This window comes from Apium graveolens, chromosome 10 (assembly GCF_009905375.1).
Source record: "Apium graveolens cultivar Ventura chromosome 10, ASM990537v1, whole genome shotgun sequence".
Taxonomy (NCBI): domain Eukaryota; kingdom Viridiplantae; phylum Streptophyta; class Magnoliopsida; order Apiales; family Apiaceae; genus Apium; species Apium graveolens.
Genome location: NC_133656.1, coordinates 223590615 through 223615532, shown reverse-complemented (window position 1 = coordinate 223615532; position 24918 = coordinate 223590615). Strand labels below are relative to the sequence as shown.

Genomic DNA, 24918 nt, shown 5'->3' with positions numbered 1-24918 from the left:
GATGACAAGAAAAATAAAGAAACAAAGAGAAGAAGTGAGAGGAGAAGCAAAAAGCTTCATGATGGCTCAGAACCATATCAAACCCTAAAAATCCAAACACAACTAGGTCAAACCTCAGCTCAACTTAAAACATCAACTATCTCAAACATCAAACCACCTCAAACCTCAAAGCCAAAATTTATGTACAAACAAACAACCAACCCTCTTCTAAAAATCCCAATCATCTCAAGCCAAACAAATCTCAAGAAAATGATAACCCTACCTTTAGCCAAACTTTTACTAAAATTGAAGCACAAATCTGTTAGGAGAAAGCCTAAGAAAGTCAAGCCTGCAAAGAAAGTGGAAGTCACTAAAAGGGCCATCTGGAACTGTTTCAAGCAATCTGACTTTCTACCTCTAAATTGGTGCATCTCAGATAAAGACAATTTTTCATTAACTTGCTGAGGAAATAGTCAAGGTTTGGATTGTATCTCTTGGGGAAGTCAAAATTTTCTATGAAGATGGTTCTTTCACCTTACTTAGCAGCAAATTAATGGACTCTCTTTCAACCACAGAAATTAAGAGAATAATAAGCTTGATAAAGAACAAGGATACTGCTACAAGGGCATGGAGATCAGTTCTAGCTGAATGGTTGACTGAAAGGGAGGAAACAAAGAAAACAAAGGAGGCTGAAGCTGAAGAGAGAATGAGGAAGTATGATAAAGAAATAGAGATGTACATAAGCAGATCTAAAGAGTTGAAAGCAAAAGGAATGAGTAGAATCTCCAAAGATGGAAAATTTCTCAACATTAAAGCTGGTCAATTTTAAAGATTCAGGATTGATTTACTGGACAAAGGTTACTCAAAAGCATCAAGACAGGAACTCATAGAAGCTCTAAGTGGGACACCTATTATAGAAGAACTTGAAATTCTTGATTACTTAAAGGACCTACAAAGAGAACAAGCTGATGTAAAAACTGTCTTTACCTGACACTTGTAGCCATTAAACTCTATAAATTTCCTAATGTACAAATAGTTGTAATTTGATCAAGCTTTGTGTATCAATTTAATTTTTCATTTTTTTAAAAACTTGGGGTTAGTCTTGTTAATATGCATGAATTTGTGTTAAGCAATCTTCTCACAAATTGGGGGAGATGGTTGTACAAGACATGCCTGTACTTTAACAAGACTAAGACACCTTGTCAACCCTAAGTAAGTTGTATTGTTATCTTAGTTTATATTTGTAACATTTTAAAGTCTGTAAAAATACAAAGGAGCAGACTGGAGTCTTTTTCCTGAAACAGTATCAAGCCTAAGGATTCTATCTGGAAGAAGATCAAAGTGATCATGCCTCAGAAGAATTTTGAAGAAGCTTGGAGTTGAATAAATTTGTTTGGTTAAAAATACTCTAAGTCAAGATCTCTACAAGTCACAGATTTAGTGTTATAGGGAAGTCATTCGAGAGCTCCAAATGACTTATCGAGAAGTCAGGAAAGCTACTAGAGAACTCAGAGAGATATCGACAAGTCAAGAAGACATGAAGGTTGGAGATATCGACAAGTCATTTATTCACTAGAGAACTCAGAGTTATCGACAAGTATACATTCATTTGGGAACTCTGAGTTATCGATAAGTCAAAGTTCACTAGAGAACTCAAAGATATCGATAAGTCAAAATTCACTAGTGAACTCTAAGTTATCGACAAGTCAAAGTGAAGACATGATGCTGAGAGATCTCGACAAGCCAAAGTTTCATTCGAGAACTCAAAGACCTCTATAAGTCAAATTCACTAGAGCATTAGAGATCTCGATATGTCATTATACTTATCGTGATGTCAAGATCTCTATATGCCTAATTAGAGATCCCGAGTGAAATTCTCAAAGTACAAAATCACAGATCAGTTCAATATCCAAGATCAACAATCAACAAACAATCCAAACAGCTGGATTGACAAGTCTACAAAAAGCAGCTTGAAGGATGTGCAAGATCAATGATGAAGATTAACTGACAAAGGAAGATCAAGATAATCACAGGATGCTAAAGATATGCTAAGCCAGAAATGGAAGAGGTAATTTTCTATAAATAGAAACGACAAGTGACAGTTTAGAAAAGTGAATGGCATGTCTTATTGTACACTGTGTAAACCAGCAGTTAACTGAGTTATAAAGTTAACACTAGTCTTTCGTTAGAGGTAACAATCTAGATAGAAAAATCTTATAATTCTCTCAAGAAGAAGCTAAGCTCTTTATCAACTAAGAGCCTAGAAATTTTGTAGCAAAATATTCTAAATTTTAATATAAAATTAAGTGAGTTTTGAAAATTTATGTTCTTTATTTTCTGCAAGCTTAATTTATGCATGAACACATTTTACTACAAGATTTAATTTACTTTGTTCAACCATAAACATTCAAGAAAAGCCTAAAAACATCTAAAACACATTCACCCCCTCTATGTGTTATTCATTTCCTAACAGTCGAGAACTCAAAAATAGACGTTTGGAATTAGTCTCTCGAGAAGTCATTTTAAGAAATGAAAGACATATTGATAAGTCATTTTGTTTATTCTTGTAGAGAACTAAAAATAAGCTTATCGAGATGTCAAAAAAATACCCAGTTTGTCCAAAATGGACTGAATTTGATTCCAATTTTTATTTGAATAAATTCAAAATAAAATCAGAATAATTTTGCCAAAAGTATTTGACTAAAATAATTTATGAAACTAAATTATTTCAGTTCTGAGTTATTTATAAGTCTAAAAAGTTACTTGTAGAGAACTCTGTAAGTTTACACTACTAAAGAACTCTACAATGACTAATCGATAAGTCATAATAATGCTTATCGAGAAGTCACTCGAGAAGTCAGTAAATTGATTTATCGAGAACTCACTCAAGAAGTCTTAAAATGACTTGTCGATAAGTCAGTTAGACTTATCGAGAACTCAGTTCTCTATATACTTTTTGATCAGTTTAGGTCTGTCTTGTGTTAATTTTACATATTAAAGATGTAAATTAACAACTTAGCAGTTTACTTAGAATTGGAAAAATTCCAAGTTAAATTTTTGTTTTTGAAAAATAAATATGCTGAAATTTCTGAAATATTTATAATTCATTTTTCAATTAATTTCTAATTAAATCAAATTAATTTTGATTTACTAGAAATTAATTTGCTGCAACACATTAACTGAGTTCTTGCCTTAGGATGAAGAATTCAACATTCCAATTTCACCTACAAGTCTAGTGAAAGTTGCTTCATCCAAAGGTTTAGTAAAAATGTTAGCTAATTGTTTTTCAGTTGGAACAAAAATGAGCTTAATGTTACCATTTGTAGCATGTTCTCTAATAAAATGGTACCTTACATCAATGTGCTTTGTTCTAGAATGATTAACTGGATTAGCTACTATAGATATAACACTAGTATTGTCATACATGATAGGAATTTTGTGTAACACTAGGCCATAATCCATTAGCTAATTTCTAATCCAACGCACTTGAGCACAACAACTTCCTGTAGCTATGTATTCAGCCTCTGCTGTAGAAGTTGATACAGATTGTTGTTTCTTGCCATACCAGGATACAAGTCTTTGTCCAAGAAATTGACAGCTTCCACTAGTAGTCTTTTTGTCAACCCTGCATCCAGCAAAATCTGCATCTGTGTAGCCAATAGCTTCAAAACCAGTTCCCTTAGGATACTATAATCCCAAGTTTGGAGTCCCCTTCAAGTATCTGAAAATCCTCTTTACAGCCATCAAATGTGATTCTTTTGGATTGGCTTGAAATCTTGCACATAGACATGTTGCAAACATGATGTTCGGTCTACTTGTAGTGCAGTAAAGCAATGATCCAATCATTCCTCTATAGCTTGAAATATCTACACTCTTGCCTTTTCTATCTTTATCCAACTTTGTTACTGTAGACATAGGTGTAGAAGTAGGTGAACAATCAACCATACCAAACTTTTTCAATAAATCTTTGACATACTTAGTTTGGCTGATGAAGATCCCATCACTTCTTTGACTAACTTGAAGTCCAAGAAAGTAACTTAGTTCCCCCATCATACTCATTTTATATCCACTCTGCATAAGCTTTGAAGATCTCTGGCAAAGCTTCTCATTTGTAGAACCAAAGATAATGTCATCCATATAGATCTATACTAGGATCATATCATCACCATGATTTTTGTAGAAGAGAGTCTTGTCTATGGTACCTCTATTAAAACCATGTTTAAGTAGGAATTCTGACAATGTATTATACCAAACTCTAGGTGCCTGCTTTAGTCCATATAAAGCCTTGAGTAACTTGTACACTAAATCTAGAAATTCTGGATCTTCAAAGCCAGGTGGCTGTTGCACATAAACCTCTTCTTCTAGCTCACCATTTAAGAAGGCACTCTTGACATCCATTTGATATACTTTAAAATTTGAATATGCATCAAATGCTAGAAAAATCCTTATTGCTTCAAGTCTTGTAACTGGAGCAAAAGTTTCATCATAATCAATTCCTTCTTCCTTTGAGTAGCCTTTTGCAACCATCCTTGCTTTTTTTGGTAAGTATACCATTTTCATCCATCTTGTTCCTGAACACCAATTTTGTTCCAATTACACTTCTATTCCTTGGTGCAGGAACTAACTCCCAAACTTTGTTTCTTTCAAACTGATTCAGCTCTTTCTGCATGGTAGATATCCAATCAGGATCCATTAGAGCTTCTTCAGTTTTCTTAGGCTCTACTTGAGACAGAAAACATGCATGTAGGCACCCATTAGCAGTTGCACTTCCAGTTCTCACACCATCAAGTAGGATCACCAATAATTGCTTCTTTATTGTGACTTTTATCCCACTTCCTTGTGTGAGTCTGTTGCCTTGTGCCTTCATCATTTTCTTCATCATTGGCATGACTTGTAGATTCTTCTTCTCTTTCTCCCCCTGAGTTTGTGCTATCAAATTCAGGTGTTTGAGATGAGCTTCCATTTCCATGATTTTCCTGTTCAGTAGTCTCTTCATTCAACATATGTTGTGCATTGATTTCATCTTCACCATCAGAATCATTATCAATATTGAGGTTTTCAAATGCAAGGGCTTTAGCTTCATTTTCATCAAGGCATTTTAAGCCTGGACACTTTTCATCATCAAAAGTCACATCTGTGCTTTCCATAATCTTCTTTTGATCAATCACATAGACCTTGTAGGAAGTCCTCTCCAATGAGTATCTCAGAAAAATTGCTTCAAAAACCTTTGAGTCAAATTTTCCCACATATTCAGAGTTGTCTTCTAAAATGTAACACTTGCTTCCAAACACATGAAGATGCTTTACAGTAGGCTTTCTCTTAGATATGATTGAGTAAGGTGATTTTCCATGGGCCTTGTTAATAAGATATCTGTTTTGAGTATAGCATGCAGTGTTAACAGCTTCCTCCCAGAAATTTGTTGGTAACTTGGCATCTTGTAGCATTGTTCTAGCAACTTCAACTAATGTTCTTTTCTTTCTTTCAACTACTCCATTTTGTTGAGGTGTTCTAGAAGCTGAGAATTCTTGAACAATGCCTTTGCTTTTGCAGAATTCACTCAATGTTGCATTCCTGAATTCTGTTCCATTATCATCCTCAATCTTTTTACATAATTATGATCTTCATCCTGTTTTTCTATCTTCTTGATGTGTGTTAGGGCGAAAACACGCGCTAATATTCACGCAAGTACACGCGTTCGCAAGTAATATAGAATACTTTCTAGTTCGTTCCCACAGAGACTCAGACTAATTTATTGTCTAATTAAACTCACGCACCAATGTATGATTACTTCTCAATGTTAAGACACTAACACTTAGAATTGTTGACTAAACATTAACTACAATTAACTACTTAATTAATCACTTAATTAACACTTCAATTTAACAATATTAAAACACTCATGAGATCACAACTTCATTACTACTTTCTTCAATAGCTATTGTTATTATCTTTAGCATGTGACAGTGATGATATTAATCGAATAACACGAAACTAATAAAAGCCAACTTTCATTGTACTAATACCATTCTACCAAACATCCACAATTAAGATAGAAGTTGAATAATCATCAATTATGTTGAGTTCCTATATGTCTACAGAAATTGACAACACAACGATTTAAGCACAAGTTATTCCTTTTGATTACACAGGGCAAATAAAACTGTTAGAGTTACCCACTAATCATGCACATCATACATAAACCTATGCTAGCATGTCAAGTTCTAAATCTCAAGATCCACCATCGCTTCACAAGAGATTAACACCCCATCTTATATGTTCGCGACGCACATAAGACGAATACGCACAACCAATACTAGATATCATACAATCATCACACACTAAAGTATTAAACAATTAACTAAAGAATTCCATAGTAAATCCGTTGCAACCCCATGATTACGATTAGCCCATAATAGCACTTATCATCATCATGGGGTCATAAGAAATCATGATAAACAAACACAAGAAAATAATAACTAAACTAATTATATTAAATAAGAGTACGTCACAAGAGTAAATAGGTTCAAAGTAAGAAAACTAGCATCCAACGTTACAACGAAACAAGAATCACAAGAAAATATGCTTCCTCTTCGTTGCTGTGTGCTAAAACGATCTTCTTCCTTATCTCCTTCGTTCCTTGCGTAATACCACGATCCACTCTCTTGAAAATGTCTCCAAATCTACTTATATAATAGTCCCATAAAACTCAGATTACATAGAAGTGGAAGCCAAACAGAAGTAGAAGTCATAAAATAAATTGTCTTTTTTCCCAACCCTGCGCGGCCGCTCAGCATTGCTGAGCGGGCGCTCAGGACCCTTCTGGAAAATTCCTGAGTTTGCTCCGTTTCTTCGCCGTAATTTGCCCATTTCTTTCCTCTCGCAATGGTGAACACATGCCAAGGCTTATTCTTGATGATTACTCCTCCGAAATGCAACTAATACCCTGAAATGCATAAACACTAGAAAAATGCATCAAATACACAAAATACTTGATTTCAAGGCACCAATTTAAGCCATTTTAAGATGTTCTAAGTGGTATAAAATGCCACTTATCACACCCCCAAACTTAAATCAATGTTTGTCCTCAAGCGTCACAGACTCAAAAACAAATAAAAACATGCATGAATGCAATCTATATGAAAATGCAGCGATCCCCCTTACTACGAATAAACCAACCAAATTGCAACAACTCAATAAATGCAGTTAGGCGACTAAAGATCAATAAACTCATGCAAACGAACATACAGCCAGAAACATGGTATGTGCAGATGCTTAACAGATATGCTTCAGAACTAGACCAATTATTATGACTCGACTATCCTCAAGGCAATCACATGATTATATAAAGAATAAAAATTCTAGGCACAAAGTGACATACAACACTACAAGAATTCTGGAGCTTATTACGGAATCATGCTTTTTATTCACAACACAAATGCTTATTTGACCGTGCAATGAGTGAGGTCCACAAAAGACTTGTACAATGGTATCCATGTAGCGAGCGTTAGGTTAGTGGATCCCAGACCCTAAAAGCCTTAGGTCACTAGGCACAAAGTCCCTTAAGAACTTAATAACTCGAATACCAAAGAGCCCACTCGTGATCAATTATGCATAAGCACCACAATTTTTCTTTTCTTCTTTTTTTTCTTTTTTCTTTTTTTTTCTTTTTTTTATAAAATTTCTGAGCAAGTGCATTTCACTCCATCTTGCTCAACCCTAGACTACTCGCACAACATGCGAGCCGGCTACTAGCCATTTGACGCCTAGCCATAACTAGCAACAAATTCCATTTTTTACTCCAATTTTTTCTTTTTCATGCCTTTATCACTAAGAACCTATTATCGAATTCTAAGCATAATAAATAAATTAACCTCGAAAACAATCAAATCATACAAACAATTTAGCCCTTAAGCATTCTCTAAGACTTAGTGAAAATACAAGTGCTTCTAGCATGCATATCAACTTACACGACTCAATATCACCTTAATGCTATCACTACACTCGCATCAATATCACAATTCAGTCGATAAATCATCGCAAAAGGGATCATGATATATGCATGAGCTACATGATATGATAACAAATAAAGCTATATAAAAAAAACTATATGGCATAAATTATGCAACTATATGAACTAAACTATCATGAATATGCAGCTATATGACACACACACAGTATTCCTTAACTACCAGCCCCAAACTTAAAATCTTCACTGTCCCCAGTGAAAGTAGTAGAAAGGAACACAGGGTATACCTACTCGGAGTCATCATCATCATCACCCTCAGTGGGTGGAGTATCAGGCGGCGGGTATGCATAGTCCTCACCAAAAACTGGCCACTGGATATCAGCTCCAAGGCCCTGAAAAGCAGTCCCTAACGCAAGGGTGAGCTCCTGAGCAAACCTGCTCTGCGTCTCGTACATTGCATCCACCCGCCGTGAAAGCCTCCTATACTGGGTATCAGCCATCCCAGCACCCTCCTGAGCTCTCGAAGAACCAGCCTCATCACGCCTAGGCCTAGCCATAGTAGCACCTCGTGCTGGACGCCCTCCTGGAAGACGATAACCCAGCCCATGCTCCTCGGGCTCACCACCGGTCCACTCCTGCATCCCGTTCAGAGTCCCAGAATCAATCGGAGCTGCCGGCAACTGTAACTGCTCATGAGCCGGCCATTTCACTCCTACTGCTCGGCACAACTTCGTAACCGTGGATGCATAAGGGATGTTCATATGCTTAGCTCCCCTCAAAAACTTCAGAATTCCTTGGTAGATAAACTCACCAAGGTCCACATAGTACTCCTCATTAAGAATTCCCCACAATAACTGTGCTCTCTCAACTGTGACCTCGTGTGCATGCGAAGAAGGCAAAATATTAGCACAAATAAATGCATTCCATGTACGGGCATACCTGTTCATAGCGATCGCCGGGAAGTGACGATACTCATTAGTGCCGGTCTTGAAGGTCCAAATTGTGCCCGGCCTACAGAGAGTCGCACAAATCAAATCCAAGTCAAAATCCTCAGCAGTCTTCTCATTCCAGTTCTCCTCCTCGGGCTTCCTCTCTCGCTGCCCAATCACACGGCGAATCGCCGCAGGGTGATAATCAACCGTCAGCCCTCGGACCACAGAAAACCCATTCTTTTCGGCCTTCATGTTCGTATAGAACTCGCGAACCACGCTCATCGGCACTTCTTCGGGCGACTCACAAAAAGCTATCCACCCCTTCTCTGCAATCATGGGTAGCAACTCACCATCCCTCCCTGATGGTAAAAACCCTCTCTCCTTCAGAATCGGCTTCCCCAAAAGCCTAGTATACTCCTCCTCCGCAGCTCTGTCAGTCAACCGAGGCCTTGCAGCAGTACCCCTTGATGAATCAGCAGTAGGGACTGTGCTGCTGCTATCGATAGTTCGTGCTCTCTTGGGTGCCATTGAATCTCGAATAAAAGTGTTTAAGAACTGAGTTTTGGTGCTTGGGAGAGAGTTTAAGTGTAGGAAGTTTGTGGGAGATATGTAGGATATGTGTATGTAAATATAGGGTGTGGAATAGGTTAAATTAGATTAGGGTTGGGGATTGAGGGGTAAAATTATGGGGTAGTAGGAACAAATCGTGGGTTTATGGGGTAAAGTTGAGTTTTATTTTTTTCTGATTTTTTTTTGTTTTTTTTTCTGAACTAAAAAAAATTCATTCAGCCGATCCCTGAGCGGTCGCTCAGCAAAGCTGAGCGAGCGCTCAGGGGGTCACTGGGAAAAATTTTTTTCAGCCCCGTTTTTCTGATTTTTTTGTGTTTTTGGATAGGTTATTAACTTCTAAGGGTTCCTGTAACAACAAATCATGGGTTGCCTCCCACACAGCGCTTCTTTTTCGTCATTAGCTTGACGTTGCATACCTTTCTCAAGTAGTCAACAAAATGGCACTAACCACTTCTCGGTTTGCCATATCCCCATAGTAGTGCTTCAAACGCTGACCGTTAACCTTGAATGCTTGGTCCAGATCATTCTCAAAAATTTCCACCGCTCCATGTGGAAACACAGTTTTGACAATAAAAGGTCCAGACCACCTCGATTTTAACTTCCCAGGAAAAAGTCGGAGACGAGAGTTGAATAAGAGAACTTGTTGCCCCAGCACGAATAACTTAGGATGTAGCTTCCTATCGTGCCACCTCTTCACCTTTTCCTTATACATTTTGTTATTCTCGTACGCTTGAAGTCGAAATTCATCAAGTTCATTAAGCTGAAACATTCTTTTCTTACCAGCTGCATCTAAATCCAGGTTTAACTTTTTCAACGCCCAGTAGGCCTTATGCTCAAGCTCCGCAGGTAAATGACATCCCTTACCGTACACCAACTGAAACGGGGACATACCAAGTGGAGTTTTGTATGCTGTTCTGTAAGCCCAAACAGCTTCATCGAGCTTTAAAGACCAATCCTTCCTTGACGGACAAACAACCTTCTCTAGAATGCACTTGATCTCTCTGTTAGACACTTCCGCTTGACCATTTGTTTGCGGATGATAGGCAGTAGCCACTCGATGATTCACATTATAACGCTACATCATAGAAGTGAACTTACGGTTGCAGAAATGCGACCCTTCATCACTTATGATTACCCGAGGTGTTCCAAACCTTGTGAAAATCTGCTTATGAAGAAAATTTAGCACTGCCTTTGCATCATTTGTCGGTAAAGCTTTGACTTCTACCCATTTTGAGACATAATCGACTTCCAGCAAGATATACTGATTATTGCAGGATGAGACAAAAGGCCCCATGAAATCGATTCCCCAAACATCAAATACCTCGACTTCAAGCATCACATTTAACGACATCTCATCCTTTCTTGTCAAATTTCCCACTTTTTGGCAATGATCACACCTTAAAACAAACTGATGAGCATCCTTAAACAAAGTAGGCCAGAAAAAACCTGCTTGCAGAATACGAGCTGCCGTCTTCTCACCACCATATTGTCCACCATAAACCGTGGAGTGGCAGTCTCGTAATATCCCCTCCGTCTCACAGAACGGGATACATCTCCTGATGATCTGGTCAGCTCCCTGTCTAAACAAATATGGTTCATCCCACGTATACCACTTCACCTCATGCAGAAACTTCTTCTTTTGAGCGGAGGTCAAATTAGGAGGCATTATATTGCTGACGAGATAGTTTACAATATCTGCAAACCATGGTTCTTCCTCCTGAACTGCAAACAACTGCTCATCCGGAAAAGATTCATTGATTAATGTCCTATCTTGTGAAGTAGAATCGGGATTCTCCAACCTAGAGAGATGGTCAGCTACTTGATTCTCAGTACCTTTTCTATCCTTGATCTCTAACTCAAATTCCTGAAGTAAGAGCACCCAACGAATGAGTCTCGGCTTCGAATCCTTCTTGGAAACCAGATAGCGAATGACCGCATGATTAGTGAATACTGTTACTTTAGTACCAAGCAGATAAGATCGAAATTTCTCAAAACCAAAGACTATAGCCAAGAGCTCCTTCTCCGTAGTGGTGTAGTTCATTTGGGCCCCATTTAAGGTCTTACTCGCATAGTAGACCACATGAAAGAGATTATTCTTGCGCTGTCCCAGAACTGCACCTACCGCATAATCACTCGCATCACACATCATCTCAAACGGCTCTGTCCAATCTGGTGCTGTAATAACTGGTGCAGTGATCAAACTCTTCTTGAGAGTCTCGAATGCCGCCAAACATTCATCATCAAATTTGAAAGGCACATCTTTCTCAAGCAAATTGCACAACGGCTTAGATATCTTTGAAAAGTCCTTGATGAATCGCCGATAAAAACCCGCATGACCAAGAAAACTACGGATTCCTTTCACAGAAATAGGTGGTGGAAGATTTTCAATGACTCCCACCTTGGCCTTGTCCACCTCCAGACCCTTGCTAGAGACCTTATGCCCAAGAATAATGCCTTCACACACCATAAAATGACATTTCTCCCAATTGAGCACCAAATTAGTTTCCACGCACCTTTTGAGTACGGCGCGAAGATTATTCAAACATTCATCATACGAATGTCTAAAGACAGAGAAGTCGTCCATGAACACCTCGACATTATTTCCAATCATGTCAGAGAATATAACCATCATACATCTCTAAAAAGTGGCCGGGGTGCCATATAACCCAAACGAAACTCTGCGAAAAGCAAATGTGCCAAATAGACAAGTGAAGGTAGTCTTTTCCTGATGCTCTGGTGCAATACAAATCTGATTATACCCTGAATAGCCATCCAGAAGACAAAAATACTCGTGACCAGCCAACCTGTCAAGCATCTGATCAATGAACGGAAGAGGGAAGTGATCCTTCCTCGTGGCTTTGTTCAACTTTCGATAATCCATGCATACTCTCCATCCTGTAACTAGTCGAGTGGGGATGAGCTCATTCTTCTCATTTGCTACCAAAGTGATACCTCCTTTCTTAGGTACACATTGTACGGGGCTCACCCACGAACGGTCAGAAATAGGATAAATGATGCCTGCATCCAGCCATTTCAGAATTTCTTTCTTCACCACCTCCTTCATGATAGGATTCAGTCTGTGCTGCTGTTCAATAGTCGGCTTACTACCTTCCTCTAGCAGAATTTTATGCATACAATATGAAGGGCTGATCCCCTTGATGTCTGCTATGGTCCATCCAATAGCCGATTTGAATTCCCTCAAAATCCTTAAGAGCTTGTCTTCCTCACTACCTGAAAGGTCAGATGCAATAATAACAGGTAAAGTAGATGCATCACCTAAAAAAGCATACCTCAAGTGTTCAAGTAATGGCTTGAACTCCAAGGTAGGTGCTTCCTCTATTGATGGTTTGAGCTTTCCTTCAGCATTCTTGAGGTCAGAAGTACCAAGAGATTCAAACGGCATGTCCAGCTTTCGCTTCCAGGGAGAAGCGTTCAGATATTGTAATTGCTCGTTGCCATCTTCATCATCACTGTCAAAATCCCCCACTAAGGCCTTTTCCAATGCATCAGACATTAGCATGCGATCGAGTTCCGAAGTAACCGCAGAATCAATCACAATCAATCACATCCACTTTTAAGCACTCCTCATCTTCTGTAGGGAATTTCATTGCCTTGAATATGTTGAAGGTCACATCCTGTTCTTGTACCCGCATAGTAAGTTCACCTTTTTGCACATCTATCAAGGTACGGCCAGTAGCCAAGAAAGGTCTTCCCAAGATAATGGGAATCTTCTTATCTTCCTCAAAATCCAGAATAACAAAATCTGCAGGAAAGAAGAGCTTATCCACCTTGACTAGCACATCCTCCACTATGCCCCTTGGGTAAGTAATGGAACGATCAGCCAATTGTAGAGACATGTATGTGGGTTTTGGATCAGGCAAATCAAACTTTTTAAAGATCGACAACGGCATCAGATTGATGCTTGCTCCCAAATCACAAAGGCACTTGTCAAAAGTCAACTTACCAATGGTGCAAGGAATGGTGAAGCTACCTGGATCCTTCAGTTTTGGCGGTAACTTTTGCTGCAGAACAGCGCTACATTCTTCCGTGAGAGCAACTGTCTCAAGGTCATCCAGTTTCACCTTCCTTGAAAGAATACCCTTCATAAACTTCGCATAACTAGGCATTTGCTCCAGAGCCTCAGCGAAAGGTATATTGATGTGAAGTTTCTTGAACACCTCCAGAAACTTACCGAACTTTCTATCCAGCTTTTGTTGCTGCAATCTCTTAGGAAAAGGTGGTGGAGGATAGAGCTGTTTCTTCCCTATATTACCCTCAGGCAGAGTGTGTTCAACAGTAGTCTTCCTTGGTTCTGCCGCTTTCTCCTTTTGCTTAGCTTCTTCATCTCTAATTTCAGCTTCTCCTTCTTTTGCCTTTTCAGCATCAGCAACTTTTCTAGACCTTAAGGTAATAGCCTTGACTTGCTCTTTAGCTTCCTTCCTGCCTGGTACTTCCGTGTCACTGAGAAGAGTGCCAGGTTGACGATTGAGCACTGCATTGGCTAATTGACCGATTTGATTTTTCAAGGTCTTGATAGAAACCGCCTGACTCTTGCATAACAGCTTAAGTTCCTCAAAATCAGCACTAGTAGGTGCAACTGCACTTCCATGTTGAGGATATGATTGCCTTTGAGCATACTGCTGTGGTTGCTGGAATCCAGGTGGGTTAAACTGTTTACTCACACCTTGCTGATATGGTGGCTGAATAGCATTCTGATTATTCCCCTAGCTGAAATTTGGATGATTTCTGTTATTAGGATGATAGGTAGCTGGCACAGGCTGCTGTTGTCGCTGATAATTATTAACATACTGAACAGATTCGTTGACAAGAGAACACTAATCCGTAGCATGAGAACCTGCACAAAGCTCACAAACCATAGCTATTTGATTAACTCCATATGTAGCCAGAGAATCAACCTTCATTGACAGCGCTTGAAGCTGTGCTGCAATAGCGGTGGCTGCATCGACTTCCAGAATACCTGCTACCTTACCAGACATCATCCTCTGAGTTGGGTTTTAATGCTCATTTGCAGCCATAGTCTCGATAAGATTATAAGCCTCAGTATAGCTTTTAGCCCATAAGGCGCCTCCAGCTGCTGCATCGAGCATGGGCCGAGATTGGGCCCCCAAACCATTATAGAAACCAATGATCACCATCCAATCAGGCATTCCATGATGTGGACACTTTCTCAACATTTCCTTGTAGCGTTCCCAAGCTTCGCACATAGATTCTGTAGGTTGCTGCGCAAACTGAGTAAGAGCCCTCCTCATAGTAGCAGTCTTTGCCATCGGATAAAACTTCACCAGAAACTTTTGCGCAAGATCTTGCCACGTAGTGATGGACCCAGCTGGTTCAGAATGTAACCAGTCCTTAGCTTTATCCCTCAGTGAGAATGGGAAAAGCCTCAGCTTGATAGCCTCATCAGTCACGCCATTATACTTAAAAGTGCCGCAGATCTCGACAAAATTCCTTATGTGCATGTTGGGGTCTTCAGTCGCAGCTCCTCCAAAGGAAACAGAATTCTGCACCATCTGAATAGTGCCCGGCTTGATTTCAAAGGTGTTAGCTTGAATAGCCGGATGAAGAATGCTTGACTGAATGTCATCAATTTTTGGCCGAGAAAAATCCATAAGAGCTGGATCAGCCTGAATAATACGATCACCCATGTTTACTGGTTCTTTCCGCTCAGTTCCTGAATCCGAATCTTCAAAATCTAACTTCTCCGGAATATCAAGAACTTCGTCTGTCTCCTCAGCTGTATCTAAAGTCCTCTTGCGAGTACGAGAACGAGTTTGCATAAACGCTCGCTAAAGTACCTAAAACACAACTGGAAACAATAAGTAACTACTACGTCCTAATCACTGAGTCCTAATGACCAATGATGGTAAGTACATAAACTAAACAAATACGCCGAGTCCCCGACAGCGGCGCCAAAAACTTGTTAGGGCGAAAACACGCGCTAATATTCACGCAAGTATACGCGTTCGCAAGTAATATAGAATACTTTCTAGTTCGTTCCCACAGAGACTCAGACTAATTTATTGTCTAATTAAACTCACGCACCAATGTATGATTACTTCTCAATGTTAAGACACTAATAGTTAGAATTGTTGACTAAACATTAACTACAATTAACTACTTAATTAATCACTTAATTAACACTTCAATTTAACAATATTAAAACACTCATGAGATCACAACTTCATTACTACTTCCTTCAATAGCTATTGTTATTACCTTTAGCATGTGACAGTGATGATATTAACCGAATAACACGAAACTGATAAAAGCCAACTTTCATTATACTAATACCATTCTACCAAACATCCACAATTAAGATAGAAGTTGAATAGTCATCAATTATGTTGAGTTCCTATATGTCTATAGAAATTGACAACACAACGATTTAAGCACAAGTTATTCCTTTTGATTACACAGGGCAAATAAAACTGTTAGAGTTACCCACTAATCATGCACATCATACATAAACCTATGCTAGCATGGCAAGTTCTAAATCTCAAGATCCACCGTCGCTTCACAAGAGATTAACACCCTATCCTATATATTCGCGACGCACATAAGACGAATACGCACAACCAATACTAGATATCATACAATCATCACACACTGAAGTATTAAACAATTAACTAAAGAATTCCATAGTAAATCCGTTGCAACCCCATGATCACGATTAGCCCATAATAACACTTATCATCATCATGGGGTCATATGAAATCATGATAAACAAACACAAGATAATAATAACTAAACTAATTATATTAAATCAGAGTACGTCACAAGAGTAAATAGGTTCAAAGTAAGAAAACTAGCATCCAACGTTACAACGAAACAAGAATCACAAGAAAATATGCTTCCTCTTCGTTGCTGTGTGCTAAAACGATCTTCTTCCTTATCTCCTTCGCTCCTTGCGTAATACCACGATCCACTCTCTTGAAAACGTCTCCAAATCTACTTATATAATAGTCCCATAAAACTCAGATTACAAAGAAGTGGAAGCCAAACAGAAGTAGAAGTCATAAAATAAATTGTCTTTTTTCCCGACCCTGCGTGGCCGCTCAGCATAGCTGAGCGGCCGCTCAGCTTTCTGCGCGGCCGCTCAGCATTGCTAAGCGGGCGCTCAGGACATTTCTGGAAAATTCCTGAGTTTGCTCCGTTTCTTCACCGTAATCTGCCCATTTCTTTCCTCTCGCAATGGTGAACACATGCCAAGGCTTATTCTTGATGATTACTCCTCCGAAATGCAACTAATACCCTGAAATGCATAAACACTAGAAAAATGCATCAAATATACAAAATACTTGATTTCAAGGCACCAATTTAAGCCATTTTAAGATGTTCTAAGTGGTATAAAATGCCACTTATCAATGTGCTCAATTATGATGGGTGGAGTCTCATCTTTAGAGTGCATGAATTCTACCCAAGTGTATCTTGAGAAATCATCTACCATCACAAATGTATATTTGTTCCTTAAAATTGATAAGACATTTACTGGGCCAAATAAGTCCATGTGAATAAGCTGCAATGGTCCACTTATAGAGTTCACAGTTTTTGACTTGTGACTTGATCTTTTCATTTTTCCTTTCTGACAAGCTTCACAGACTTCAACTTGAGCAAACTCCAGATTAGGCATGTCTCTTAGTAACTCCTTTCTGACCAAGGTGTTAATTGCCTTGAAATTTAAGTGAGATAACTTTTATGCCATAGCTTGCTTTGTTATTCTGATGCCTTGGTGTAGAAGTAACAAATACCATCCTTATTTGTTGAGTCTAAGTCTGCAACAAACAAGCTTCCTTTTCTTGCTCCTTTCAAAGAAACTTTACCAGTTTTCTTGCTGATAAAAGTGCATTCTTCTTTGTTGAATAAAACTTCAAAACCTTTGTCTGCAAATTGGCTAACACTGAGAAGATTCACTTCAAGACCAGCTACCAGTGCTACATCATCAATGACAATATTTCCAGAAATAATCTTGCCATATCCCATTGTGAATCCTTTGTTGTTGTCTTCAAAGGGCCAGATTTCTCCTTAAACTGTGATAGCAAGGCCTTATCACCTGTCATATATCTGGAATACCCACTGTCTATGATCCATATGACCTTCTTCATTTTTCCCTGCACACAATGAGTTTTAAGTGTGTTTAGCAACCCAAGCAGTGTGGGGCACTTTCTTCTTGTTAACTGATTTAGCAGAAGTAGAATGAGTTGTTTAAGATAAAATAGAATTCAATGACTGTTGTACATTTTCCCTATCTACTGTAGACCCAATTTTTATTTCTTTAAGATCTAGTCTCAGCTTGTTACAACTTTTCATCACTTTCAAGTTGCAAGGCATGCAATCAAACTTGTCGCATAATGAGTAGGGATTATTTGCATCTGCTTCATTATATTTGCTGGCTCCTTCAGCTGGTTTGCTAACAACCTTTTTACAAAGGTGAGTTAGGTGATTCATAGAGCCACATTTTTCATATTTCTTTTTCGGAGCATCTACAACATAAGCAAAATTATTGCTTTTGTTTATCCCAATTTTCCCATTTCTATTTTTCTTCTTCTTTCTTGCATCTTCAGTTTTGGTTTCTTTGACAGGTGTCTTAAAACCTTGGTTATCAACGAGCTTCTCTTCAGCTTTGAAAGATTGAGTTACTTCTGCATTTTTCTTCTCATTGTCTTCACCAACAATTTCTTGCTTGATAATCAACTCTTCTTCACTGAAGTTAACTTCACATGCTTTGAACATAGGTGAATCAACCTTTTTCAGGATTGTTGGAACATTTTCATTTTCTGTTGCTTTCCCGTTGTCACATATATTTTTCTTCTTGCTGTTCAAGGCATCATAATCAATACCAATAGCAATATTTGCACATTGCTTTTTTTCTCATGGTATTGTCCAACTAACTCAGATGCATTATTGAAGGACTTCAATTTAATTTCATTCTTTTCAAGCTTCTCCCTTAACACTGCTTCAATCTCACTTGCACACTTGAGCTTGTTCTTCAGATATGTATTCTCTTGTCTTATAGCTTCAAGCTCTACCAACAACAATTCAGCTTCTTGTTTCTCATTTTTAAGCTTCTCATTTATCTTTGTCAGTATGCTAACTTCTTCATTAGCAACAACCATACTTGTATGAATATGAAACATTCCTGTGCTCATCTTCTCTACAGTTTCTTATATTGACTCACATTTAAATCAATGATGGTGAGAGTTGGTACCTGTGATTTTGATGAGGATGACTCTCCTTTCTCCAAGGCCATTGGTGCATAATTTCCAACTTCCCCATCTTCATCATTACCAGAATCATCCAAACTTTTTCCCTCTGCAATATAAGCTTTGCTTTGCTGTTGCTTCAGAAGAGCTTCATACTTTACTTCCAATTCAAGATAAGATTTTTCTTTCTTTACTTTATTGGGTTTCTTGCATTCTGTAGCAAAATGGCCTAGTTCATCAAAATTGAAGCACCTTATCTTTGATCTGTCAACAGATTCAGTTTTGTAACTATTTTTGCTATCAAATGTGTACTTCCCTTTTCCTTTCCAGTTGCTGTTTTTGTTGAATGATTGTTCTTTACCCTTGAAGAATCTTGGCTTCTTTACTCTAATGTTAGAGAACTTTCTTTCCAGATAGGCCATTGACTGATCAAGCTCATCAAGTTCATCCAGGGTGTATAACTCATCTTCTTCCAATTCCAGAATGACTTGTTCCTGTGAATTATTGGTTCTTTGTTCACTTGTTAAGGAAACTGGAGTCTGGGATCTTAGCTCATCATTAGAGGTCTGGCTTTCATTGACAATTAGAGCACTTGAACCATCTACAACATGCCCTTGACCAGCTCTTAATGATTTTCTTTGAATCATTTCTAATTCATACATTTTTAAGATTCCATACAGAACTTTCAGAGTTATTCTGCTTAAGTCTCTCCCTTCTCTGATTGCTGAATTTTTTTGTTCCAAATGATCAGGGATTGTAAGCAAAAATTTCAAGTTCCATTCTTCAGCTTCATAGCATTTGTCATGGAGCTGCAAGTCATTTATCAGCTTATTAAACCTTTCAAACATATCAGTGATACTTTCTTTTGGCTTAGCCATAAAACCCTCATACTGTGAAATCAGTATCCTTCTTTGATTAGATCTAACTTTCTCAGTTCCTTCACAGAGTATTTCAATCTTTTCTCAGATCTGCTTAGCAGTGTCACAGTTGACAATATTGTTGTACATTACATTATCAAGAGACTCTATCAATATAAGCTGTAAACCACTATCCAGGGAAAATTTCTCTTTCTCAGGCTCAGTGTACTCAAAAAGATCTTTTGGAGCATAATGAGCTGGAATGACCATATCACCATCTGTAGATTCCTCAACTCTAACCATAGGAGTGAAAGACCCATTTTTGAGAATCTGAATATAGAGTGGATTGGCCATCCTGATAAACAACAACATTTTCTTTTTCCAAAGAGTGCAGTTAGCTTTGTCAAAAGTCGGAATTTTGATGCTACTGATTTTATGTGTATCCATTCTTCAAAGATCTTAAATCCGTTTACTTTCAGATTTTGCTCTGATACCACTTGTTAGGTAATGAATTACACACAGGTGGGGGTGATGTGTTTTTGTGTTTTTATGCTTTTCTTGAATTATTTATGGTTTGAACAAAGTAATTGTCAATATCGCAATGATATGTGTTAATACTGAAATTAAACAAGCAATAACAGTGAACACAGATCTTTCAAAACTCACTTAATTTTATATTAAAGTTAAGAATGTTTTGCTAAAAAATTTCTAGGCTCTTTGTTAATAGAGATGTTAGCTTCTTCCTTGAGGGAAATACAAGATTTTCCTGATATAAATTGTTACTCCTAAAAAAGGACCAGTGTTAACTTTATATTATAGTTAACTACTGGTTTACACAGTGTATAATAAGAGAGGCTATTCACTTTAGTAAACTGTCACTTATCATTTCCATTATAGGAAAAGTATATCTTCCATTTTTGGCTTAGCATATCTTTGCATACTGTGTTAATCTTGATCTTCGTTTGTCAGTTAATCTTCACCATTGATCTTGCACACTCTTCAAGCTGCTTTTTGTAGACTACTCAATCCAACTGGTTGGACTGTTTGTTGATTGTTAATCTTGGATATTGAACTGGTCTGCAATTTGTACTTTGAGATTTTACATCAAGATCTCCAGTTAGGCATATAGAGATCTTGACATCTCGATAAGTATATTGACTTATCGAGATCTCTAATACTCCATAGTTGATTTGACTTGTAGAGGTCTCTCAGTTCTCTATAAGAGAATTTGGCTTATCGAGATCTCTCATCTTCATATCTTAACTTTGGCTTATCGATATCTCTGAGTTCTCTAGTGACTTATTGACTTGTCGATAACTCCGAGTTCTCTAGTCAAATTTGACTTGTCGATAACTCAGAGTTCTCTAGTGAATTTTGGCTTGTCGATATCTCTGAGTTCTCTAGTGAAATTTGACATATCGATAACTCAAAGTTCTCTAATGAATGTTGACTTGTCGATAACTCTGAGTTCTCTAGTGAAGAATTGAATTGTCGATATCTCTGAGTTCTCTAGTAGCTCTCCTGAGTTCTCTATAGGTCATTCTAGAGTTCTCGAATGACTTCTCTATAACACTAAATCTGTGACTTGTAGAGATCTTGACTTAGAATTTTTTTCCCAAAACAGATTTATTCAACTCCAAGCTTCTTCATAATTCTTCCGAGGCATGATCTTCTTGATCTTTTTCCAGATATAATTCTTAGGCTTTATACTATTTAAAGAAAAAGACCTCAGTCTTCTCTTTGACATTTTTACAGACTTAAAATGTTATAATATAAAATGCAAACTAAGATTATAATATAACTTACTTAGGGTTGTCAATTTGACTTAGTCTTGTTAAAGTACAGACATGTCTTGCAGAACAATCCATTCATTTGAACTTCAATACTGTCACAAACTTCATTAGGAATCAGAAACAAGTTCATCACAAAATTCGGAATAGTCTGGGCTGCTGTTTCTAGCAATGTACACTTCCCACATTTTGAAATCGTTTTACGGCTCCAACTTTGCAGTTTTTGTTTTACTTTATCTGTCAAAAAATGAAAGACTGAACCTTTTCCCTATATTCATTGGCATTCCCAAATATTTCCCAGCTTCATGCACTTCGTTTACTTGCAGCTTATGACAGACCTCTTGTCGATCACCATTTTTTGTGTTCAGGCTAAACATCACACTCGATTTAGCAAAGTTTATTGCTTGGCCGGAAAAAGTTTCATATCTGCAAAGTATATTTTTAACAGTACTAGCTTCACTTCCAGTTGCCCTAAAGAACAAATAATAGTCATCAACAAATAATAAGTGCGAGATGCATGGTGCACCTCGTGCAATCGATACACCATGAATAAGCCCAACGTCTTCATGCCTACGAATGATAGAACTAAGCCGTTCTGCACAAAGAATATAGATATACGGGTAGATAGGGTCTCCCTGTCGTATATCCCTTTGAGGATGAACATCACCAAACTCTCTACCATTGTTTACAAAGCTATATGTCACAGGCCCTATACATGTTATAAGTCTCTCAACCCACATCTGATTAAACCCAAATTTTGCCATAATACCTTCAATGTATCTCTATTCCAGCCTATCGTAAGCTTTGGAGATATCGAGCTTGAGTCCTGCAATGCCTTGTTTCCCTTGAGTACATCTTCTAATACAATGATTAATTTCGTACGCCAATAAAACATTGTCTGTTAGTAATCTTCCTTCAATAAAAGCACTTTACTTATCAGATATTAAACTTTTCAAATGTCACACCCCAACTTTACCAATAATTTAAATATAACTATTACAACATCTTAAAAGAAGTAAACATAACGAAATCCAAGATCTTACAGTTTAGGGTTTGGAACAGCCCAACACTACCATCTATTACAACTGATTTTAATATCGAGTCCTCACACAAACTACTATCTCTTATTCTACCTGAGCTCGAACATATGCATCAGCATCACAGGTCTTACGGGCGGTCTGCTTGAATCTAACCATAGCTGCTAGCTGTAATATCAGGGTAAAGCAAGGAGTGAGCCAAATGCTCAACAAGTGCTAAACAGTACGATACAAAAAATAAATCGAGATATACATTAAAGAATGATAATGGGAAGACATAACCAATGATAACGAGAGATAAAACTTTGGGTGATGGCATCATTTTGCTTGTATCAAAACAATTTCAAAATCATATCTTAATCAAAATCATTTTATGACGCTACGAATTACAGCCGGTGATCAGCCGCGAAGTAATCCCGAACCTCGCTGGGTTCTAAAACATTAATGGGATCCCTAGGCAACTTTTAAGCCTAATATAAGTGTGGAAATGACTCGCGTCTCAGTCCAAATCCACTATTCAGAGAAAACATTTATCCCCCTTTGGGACTGAAAATCCACATTTTAATCATTTTAAAAATCGATGCCGATTTATGACAAAATCTCTTTTGACCGTAAACATTTTTATCAAGGGATTATAGATCAACTCGAAACACGGGAAATATGGTACTAAATCTCAGGGCCATGATCCACTAAACTTTACTCTATTAGGGTAACTGAAATGTTTTCATATATCAAAACTTGGACAAGGAAATTTAGTGAGGCTATTGGATATTATGAAGGGGTAATGCCAAACCGGGCTTAAAGCAATGGTTTCTCGTCAAGGTGCAAGTGCTAGATCATCAAGAAGATAAGCATCATGACTACTAAGGGTGTTAAGGTATGAAGAAATGATCTTTAACTCAGGATATATCAGAATTGTCAAGCTTTAGGATAAGAAAGAGGGGTATCAATCAATGAGGAACAACTTTGATAAATATCTGGCTTTCAGGTATCAAGGTAAGGTTCTATAGGGGTTCAAGTATCAGGATGAGATATCAATACTTAGGAATCATTAGCATGGTAATCAAGAGGATCAACCAAGTGCTATAACAACTCTTTATTTTATCATGGCATTCAAATTACTTTAATATACTATCATGATAAGACTTTTGAACTACTTGCAATACATACTCGAGGGTTCATGGCATTTCTATATGATTCAAAGATAAACATAAGATACGCTTGATTTAAATATATCAAAATGACTCCGGATAGTTGCATCAATATATATGAGCTATTTGCAGGGAATACAAAAGACAAGTTGTGTAACACCCCCAGATCCGGGGTCGGGGATCCGGGTCGTCACGAGTTCCATTTCCCTTAATAACACCCAATCTTAATAATTACTCAACTACTATGTACTGTGACCCCACAATAAACACACACACCACACGTTATAGTCTCAGAGATGAACATCCAAAAATAACCACAAGTCATTTTATTCCACAATTATCTGCCAATACACCTTAAAAGGTTTTCTGAATAAATTTACAGTTAATTGCCATTATCTGCCACAAGTTATAATTATACATAATTAATTCTCAAAAGTAGAATGCCTGATCTACCAATAGATATACCTCTGCAGCTATAGCAGCCACAACATCATCGGGAAGATGCGGGACGCTTCCCACGCGCTTGCACTGGGTCTGCTGGAGTCTGGCCATCTTTCCTAACTGTTGTTGTGTGATGAAAAAATAAAGCAAGAGTGAGCCTTACAGCTCGCAAGATAATATATAGTGATAACAATAATATAAGTATCTAAATGGATACTTACTAGAATCTTTTATCGTGTGTAAGATAACTACTAGTATATACTTACTAGTATATGAGCCTTCTCATAGTACTCATGAAAGTCTTGGTCAAAAGAAATGAACCAAGTTTGATATCTTAATGCGATGAAGTCGCAAAATATTCAGTATATATACATATATACTTTTCAAAATATTGGAAGTCCTCTTCCATGCATAATATACACAAAATCCCAGTGTATAACTGTATATATAAAAAAAATATCGTTGCAAGGTGATCTCATATATCTAACCTTGTCTCAACGTTTTTCTGAAAATCTTTGTCATACATAAGACAATTATTAATTAGATATAAGTTTAAAAGATGAGGTTACCAAATACCCCAATATACTTATATCTTTCCCAATACTACTTGAACTACCACCGTTCAAGTTATAACCAGTTTCAAAAGTTCATCACATAGATGAGACTACAAGACAAGATTTGAATAGATTCAATCTTTGAAATATTATTGAATGAAAAAGAAGTTATGAGATACTTTATTTAGTCCCGATATATATATATCCACATATATATATCTCTAAAACATTTCCTGGAACCTCTGTTATGTAAAGTATGAACAGAGTTGCAATATCCAATAAATTTGGAAGGAAAAGAAAACCTTTGGCATAAACCAGATATCTTGCTGATCAGGCAAAGATACCCATAAGTAACCTTTTCTACTAGTAGATGGACGAATTCCCCACTGGTCATCACTCTGGTCATAATTAGGACCTTAT

At 37.6% G+C, this 24918-nt stretch overlaps 1 non-coding gene across 1 annotated transcript; it reads left to right on the top strand.

Moving 5' to 3' along the window:
• The first annotated feature begins 14613 nt into the window (after window positions 1-14613).
• LOC141694059 (small nucleolar RNA R71) lies at window positions 14614-14720 on the top strand. The gene has a single exon (XR_012563391.1). It is a non-coding gene; the product is annotated as a small nucleolar RNA R71 (small nucleolar RNA).
• The last annotated feature ends 10198 nt before the right edge of the window (window positions 14721-24918 follow it).